This window comes from Nymphalis io, chromosome 4, assembly GCF_905147045.1.
Source record: "Nymphalis io chromosome 4, ilAglIoxx1.1, whole genome shotgun sequence".
In the NCBI taxonomy this organism is placed as follows: Eukaryota; Metazoa; Arthropoda; class Insecta; order Lepidoptera; family Nymphalidae; genus Nymphalis; species Nymphalis io.
Window position 1 is genome coordinate 7985569 of NC_065891.1, and position 7504 is coordinate 7993072.

Genomic DNA, 7504 nt, shown 5'->3' on the forward strand with positions numbered 1-7504 from the left:
TTATCTTTTTAATATTATATTAAGGAAATAAAAACATAACACACGAAGCTCAATCTTATAGAGAAATTAACAACTAATGAATACATATAGCAAGGAAGGTGCATGGCAGCAATAGCGAACAATTGTCACTAATGCAGGGCTCAATTTATTTACGAGACAGCGGCTAGGGGCGAACGAGAACACAGTAACTAGGAACAATAGAATAGCTATATACAACGAATAAAAATAATAATAAAAGAAGGTGTAAAAACAACGCCAAAATATATGAATCCGTTTTGAACCTAAAATAAACTAAACAAGATTAATTTAAGTAAGTATTTACATTTGTTTTTTTAACGACAATTATATAACAATAGATACATTAGCGCGTACGTGGTTTAGCGTTTATGCATGTTGGATCATTACCCTGAAGGGGTTTCTGTGAAGGTTACAAACGAGACGGAAGACGTGTTAAGGTGCTACTCCAAGGTTTTCCCTGTCGGCACGCAAGAGGAGGACATTGACTCAAGCATTGTAAACAGTTCCTTATCTCGAGCTTGCTTCGCTGCGTCGTCGTTGCCGTTTGATGACTCGCTTGCAGCTTTTATCTAATAGAAAAATGTTGCTAGATATGTCTACTTAAAATATACATCTGCGTTAAAGTTCGGTCCCTTTAAAATATTTTAATTATAGTGTTAATCAAATTTTGAGGCTAATTAGGATATATTGTATGCGAGGTCATGATTTTAGTTTTATTTTATATTATGTCTTACAATATAGATTTTCGCCGATCTTATTAATTGATGTTTCGACAGAACACTACGTAATATAGTATATATTATAAAATATGGTATATTGAAGCAATATCTCAGTGATTTTAAGTGAAATTATTCACAAATATGTACATATATTTTAGAAAAATGTTAAAACGCCAACATAAACTTTGCATTTTATAAAGTATTCATTAGGTTTTATTGTAAACATTTTTACATTGCTTGAAATCATTAAAAGGAATTTTATTAAGTTGCATCTTTCGTTTATTACGGAAGCATGGTCATGGCTCCGATTATGATCACGAGAAAGGTGTTCGTACTAGATAAAGTATCTTTGTTGATATGAGCGGTAATTTAGAAAGCAGTTTTTTTTTTTTGTTTCCACGGACAGCTGCCCACCAATCAAAACGCATTTGCAGTTGGGGTTGGGAATTATTTGACGAGTCATGTTGGCGGTTTAGGTTATTTTGGTCAAAACTTTAATTTGAATACATATACAAATGTCTAAAATAAATTCGTCTATTTGTTCAAGTAACTTAGGATAAAAAAAATACTCCATAATACATAATATTTACTTACATGTAGAGTTTGTAAGTATTTTGAAAGAATAAACAAAAAAATATCGCAGAGCACGATTGTGATGTGCCAGAAAGAGATATGTAAGGGATACACGCATTAAAATAGCGTATCACAAAGTCGGTTTTTAACATTTCACAAGTACGTTCGAAGAGAGTTTTAATCACTGCAATTTATAAACATGAACTAAGGAAGGGCAACGTATTCATATTATGTAATATATATAAAGTAAACGATAGGTTACTCTTATATTATATACCTAGTTAGTTTTAATATGTTGAAAACTAACTTTTAATATTATTTATTATAATATTTGTGCAAAATTTTTATTCAGTATATTATTATATTCTATCCCATTCTATAAGGCCGCAGTTTAGTCCAGTAAGCAGGCGGTGTGGCTATGCGTAGGCGCAGCGCAGTACGGCCAGTTGCGCGCGCACCGCGTCTTTTTACCTTTTTTGCCGCTTTACCCTTGCCTTACTTGTGTATATATATTATATATGTATGGCGATCGCTTTATTTTATTTTTTCCCCAAACACGGCTTGCAGGTATATAATGTTCCTCCTTTTTCTTATTTGTTTCGCTACGGGTGGAATTTTATACGCGCCTTTCTTGCATAGCAATGATATGCTGCATTATATTTTCTTAAAAAAAGTATGATCTAGGAGGGCGGCCCAAGCAACTCATTGAATGAAAAAACGAAAGTAATTGTGATCAATCGGTTTCTGTTTTGTTTCGAAGCAGAGACGCGGATGTTTGAACAGATTTTAATCGATATGATGTTATCATTTTTACATTTCATAAAAATGTCATAATTAATAAATCAATTAGTAACATACTGGTGGAAAGTTTTTGTAGAATATTCTAGATACTATAGTATATTAATAGTAATAATTGCAAGAAAATAGACTTCTAATGTATTTAAGTCAACAGCGCATTGTAATTTTATTTTTATTTTCAATATTTCTAATGATTCTAGTCTATTAGAAACAGTACATATTATCGTTATTTATAAAAGAAAATGTTTATACATATACATCTACTAGTAACTATCCTTAAAAGCCCCGTGGGACACACTTGTCTGTCTATGCTATACGTGTATATGTAGATGTATTAATGCACAAGCAATTCCGCTTTTTCTACTCCTGCACATAAAGCGAACAGAGCTCACGACTTGAGTAAAAAAAACATAACATAATCAAATATCCTTTGCCTGCCGCTGTCCGCGTAAACTCACATGCCGTACCACACGATACGATTTCCCGACAGAGGCTAGAATTCCTATTAGAATTTTTGATGCACCGTAAGGAAACCGCCAGTGTGCAACGAGACTCGGAATTCGGGTTCGGGGTGAATACCCTCGTGTCAGTAAAACTATTTTCAAGGTTAGCACGGCGCAAGGAGGGGAGCGTCGCGGGTTGTGAGGTGCAGGGCGAATTCGGCGCGGTGTGGGGCGGGGTACGCAGACGCGCCGAAATGCTGATAGCCTCCGCCCTCGCTCCTCAGTCCCTCCACCGTGCCTTGATGCAAGTCTACCATGCATGTTTGCGATGAGTTATAACTTTTAAACTCAATATAACGCTTAATACAGAACTACTGACTCTTTTGATTTGAAATTTCATTTTATTACATTTACAATTTGAACAGTGATTGTATTTATATAAATAAATGTTTCCAACTTGACATTTCTTCTAATTAAATAATTTCTATCGATAGAGAAATTCAAGCAGGCTAATTGACATCTTATTATATTAAAATAATGAGTATTCCTTTATTGGTACTTTTATAGATTTTATGTAATCCGGAAGCGTCTCTAACGATTTGGCTCAATTTTTGTATTTACGCAAGGTTTTGTTTGATTCAAAAAAAAATCCAGCACTTTCGTTTTTTTTTAATTAGGAAGAATATAGTAAAAGTTGAATCAGTTAGCCAGGTCAGAGTCGACCAGGTCCCCTTCGTGTAATTCGCCATTAGTCGGCGTTTGCATTCGGCTTTTTACCTTAATGAGCGTCCCCTGTTACTTTCTCGTGCCACGCACACGCCACCAATACGCATTTTTGTGCAGTAATCCTCAAATATGTATCGCTAAGTTATTTTTATATAAAGTAAAAAGAAAATAAATTAGTCGCTACCTGTATTTACTTTAGTAATTAATTATATAGCAACTAATTTGATATCTTAATGCTGTTTAATGTCCAAGCTACATTTTTTTTGATACAATTATGTAAGTAGTTGGTGTTTTGGTAATATTGTAATTTTCTCATGTTGGATAATACCGTAACCGTAACAGCCTGTGAATATCCCACTGCTGGGCTAAAGGCCTCCTCTCCTCTTTTTGAGGAGAAGGTTTAGAGCTTATTCCACCACGCTGCTCCAATGCGGGTTGGTAGAATTCACATGTGGCAGAATTTCAATGAAATTAGACACATGCAGGTTTCCTCACGATGTTTTCCTTCACCGTTAAGCACGAGATGAATTATAAACACAAATTAAGCACATGAAAATTCAGTGGTGCTTGCCCGGGTTTGAACCCACGATCATCGGTTAAGATTCACGCGTTCTTACCACAGGGCCATCTCGGCTTTTTTTTGGATAATTTGTTTTTTGTTGGATAATAAATTTATAAATATTTTGTAACCTAATCGGCCTATGCTTGGGATTGCTATTGTTATTGATATAATTTGGATAATTTTAATTTATCAATAGGTAAGAATTAAGTAAGTAGATAAGTATTACTTGCATTTAACTAACAATCCGACTGACAACTTTTACTTACTTTTAAGTTATGGTTTTAAAGAAACATAATATAGTATCTACTTATTTACATTTTTATGTTAGAGACTGAGAAAAAAAAGAAGACATAGATAAATAATATTTTTAAAATTAATAGATTACTAGCTAAATCCGCGGCTTCGCCCGCTCGGAAATGTGCTTGTGACGAAAATCCTGTAAAATCTGCCGTTTCAGCTTAGATAGTGATAGTTACATACCTAAAATATTTATATTACTAGACAGCGACGGTAGTCTAAAATAGAAAGTAGTTTTGGTCACTAGGAAATAGCCATATTAACTTAAAAAGAAGCAGTTATTTTGAAATCACAGATAGACACTTCAATCTTTGTATAGATACATGTGTTTAAGTCGCATTATTTGAATATTCATGTAATTAAATTAAACCATAATATGAGTGTCGAATGACGAGGTGAGATCAGTGGCGTAGCTAGGTGAATAAGGGCCCCGGTGCATAAGGAAAGAAACGGGCCCTCATCCCCTCTTTTCGCGTAGCTTGAACTTATATTGGCCTTCAAAATTATAGAAAGGAGCAAAAATAGGAAACAGTGATTTCAACTTATCCTTAGTAAGCTAAATATATACGTCGTCTCTATGAGGGGTAGAATCTCTATGTGTTTAATAGAAGAAAATGGGAATAAATAAATAACAATGCATATGACAATACAGAATATATATTATACAGATGAGATCAATAAAGGGAAGAAAATGATTTTTAACAGAATTCCCCGTCCGATTAACCATCTCTTGCGCGCTTTAATTTTTGCGAATTCGTCTATAATTTCACTGAAATCCAAGTTTGACGGCACCTTATTTTCTATTGCAATTAACCATAAATGACATCGCAAATATCATAAATGAGAACTGATGCAAGGCAAGGGCGAATGAAAACTTGATCAAAAAGTTGATGGGTGGAATTGTCGAATTGATCTCACGACCGTCAAGCAAGTGAGCTAATCGCTGATCCAATGTGCTACGGGCGTTGGCGCATGTGCTAAAAATCTTAAATCAGGAGTTCTGTAATTGTTGATGTTCATTTAAAAACATAAAAAAAGGTTTTTTTTTTCTTTAATGCTTCTCTCTTTTCAAAGCTGAGGTTAGAGGGCCCCCTGAGCTCCGGGGCCCTGGTGCACAGCACCACCTGGCCCTACGATAGCTACGCCTCTGAGATGTATAGCTGGGTAAGCCAGATAGATATTTACAACTAAACAGGCTGAGAGACGTGCTTAGCTCTAAACGAATCATATTGTAGTAAAATATTTCTACCGGTACAAAGTCAGGCTCGGTAGCTATATAATTTTTAATATAGAAAAATAAGTACCTTTTTTAAATATATCTATGAAAGCTGCGCATTTTCTAGGATCGAAATAAATAAATGATTATAAAATTACGATAAAAAATAGACATCTAAAATTTAATCGCTTCCGATTAATTATTCGCTATCCATTATTCGCTATCGTAAATAATAAAAAATCAAGTGTTTATTTAAAAATAACTTGATTTTCAGTTTCGTCATAAAGGTAAAACGAATTTGTGCTTCGCGGCATACATAACAATTAAGTGGGCACTAGGATAGTGCGTGCAGTAGGTGCGTGCGATAGCGATCTCTGCGGCCCAACGAGCCCTACCCCCCTCTCGCCTCCAAACAACATTCTAAGTATTTGTGAGCGGAGGGTTTTTTGCGCGAAGCCCAAGGGTGGCGGAGCGCAATCGCCCGCCACCGCACAAAAAATACTATTAAATAACTCAACAGAACCGCGGGGCGGATTGTGCGTGATCGTGATCCGACCGAATTAACGCCGGCGACAATGCCTCAGCTAGTTTAACTCGAGTATTTCTACACTGTTTTTGTTAGCGTGCGCTCTGAAGATTTAATCCGTAATAAGATTACTTAAGTATTTACAGTCGAGTCTTTACAAAACGCGAATAAAAATATATCAACAATTCTCCAGTAGTATTCGATACCTACGCAAAGTATCATTTTATGTTATATAAAAATGGAATTGTAAACAAAATGTTACCGGCTTGGCTGTTTGTGTCGTTTATTATTTGAAAGTTTCGGTAAAATTTCACAGAATGTTTGACGACTTAGAGTTCGACTCTGTCCTAACCTGTTTATGAATCGAAAAAAATGCGATAAAAAAACTCGCTACATATCGGAATAGCGAGATGTCCCGCCAACTTGGCTGCGATTTACTTTTCTAATTTGAAACGCATCATATGTCTAGTCATAATCATGCAAACGGACCTTCTTTACTTATCTGACACTAACCGAGATGTAACATGTTAATAAATTATCGGTATAATATCAACTATAAGCATCTAACTTTAGTTGGTATTACATTATCGCGTTGAGTGTGAAAACCTAGGAGGTAATTGTTAGCGATAATTCATTTAATATGCATTAAGTTAATAAAATATAATATAATTTATTGAATCCAAGTATTCGCAACAACGACAATTATTACTTATTTACGTACACTTGATGATGACGTACACTTCTAGATACTACTGCAAAGTTAATTACAAAAATAAATAGGTATTGTCCTACTGCTTTTTAACTAACCCTTTCTCTATTTCCAAATATGTATTTATCGGTAGACGCTTTGTTGTGATACACATACAAATAGTCTCTGCCACATATTGCCGCTAATTACTCTAACTTTTATTAGTAACACATGGCTGAAAACAACTTTAAATCAGCACCGCTGTTTTATAATGTTTGTGCAGCGGGTTAGTATAATCGTTAAATTTATGATACTAAATATAGGTAAAGAGTAAAAACATTAAGTTTGATTTAAGTCTGTTAAGTACCATTGCATTTTAATGGTTTACGTTCGGGTAGGTCTTGTCTGTTTCAACTAAGTGCAAGAATTCGATACATGATAAAAAAAATAAAATTAAAGTATGGAGAGATGGATCTGGTAAAGTAAAAAGACAAGTGACTGCCTGTATATGACCCACTGCTGGGCCGAAGCTAGTTAAGAGAGAAGACTTGTGCTTATTCCACCACGGTATTCCAATACGGGTTGATTGATGCAAATGTTATGAGTAATGCACGGTATTTTTATAGCAACGATCATGCGATAAATTACCCCAAAAACAAATGAATCCCATGAAGATCAATTAAGATGTACGTTTAACCACTATAGTTCACAATGGCTCTACATCTAAATAAAACTTATAAAATGATATTCAATCAATACATAAATAATGCTTTATTTGAATGAATCATATATAAATTAAGCAAATAATAAATTATCATACAAAACTTAAGAGCTTAGCAGTGCGATTCTGTAAGAACTCACTTCATTACTCACTCGAAATGTTGACAACCGACTTATGGTGATATAATATTTCATGTGTGTATTCTTGAAGCGTTATA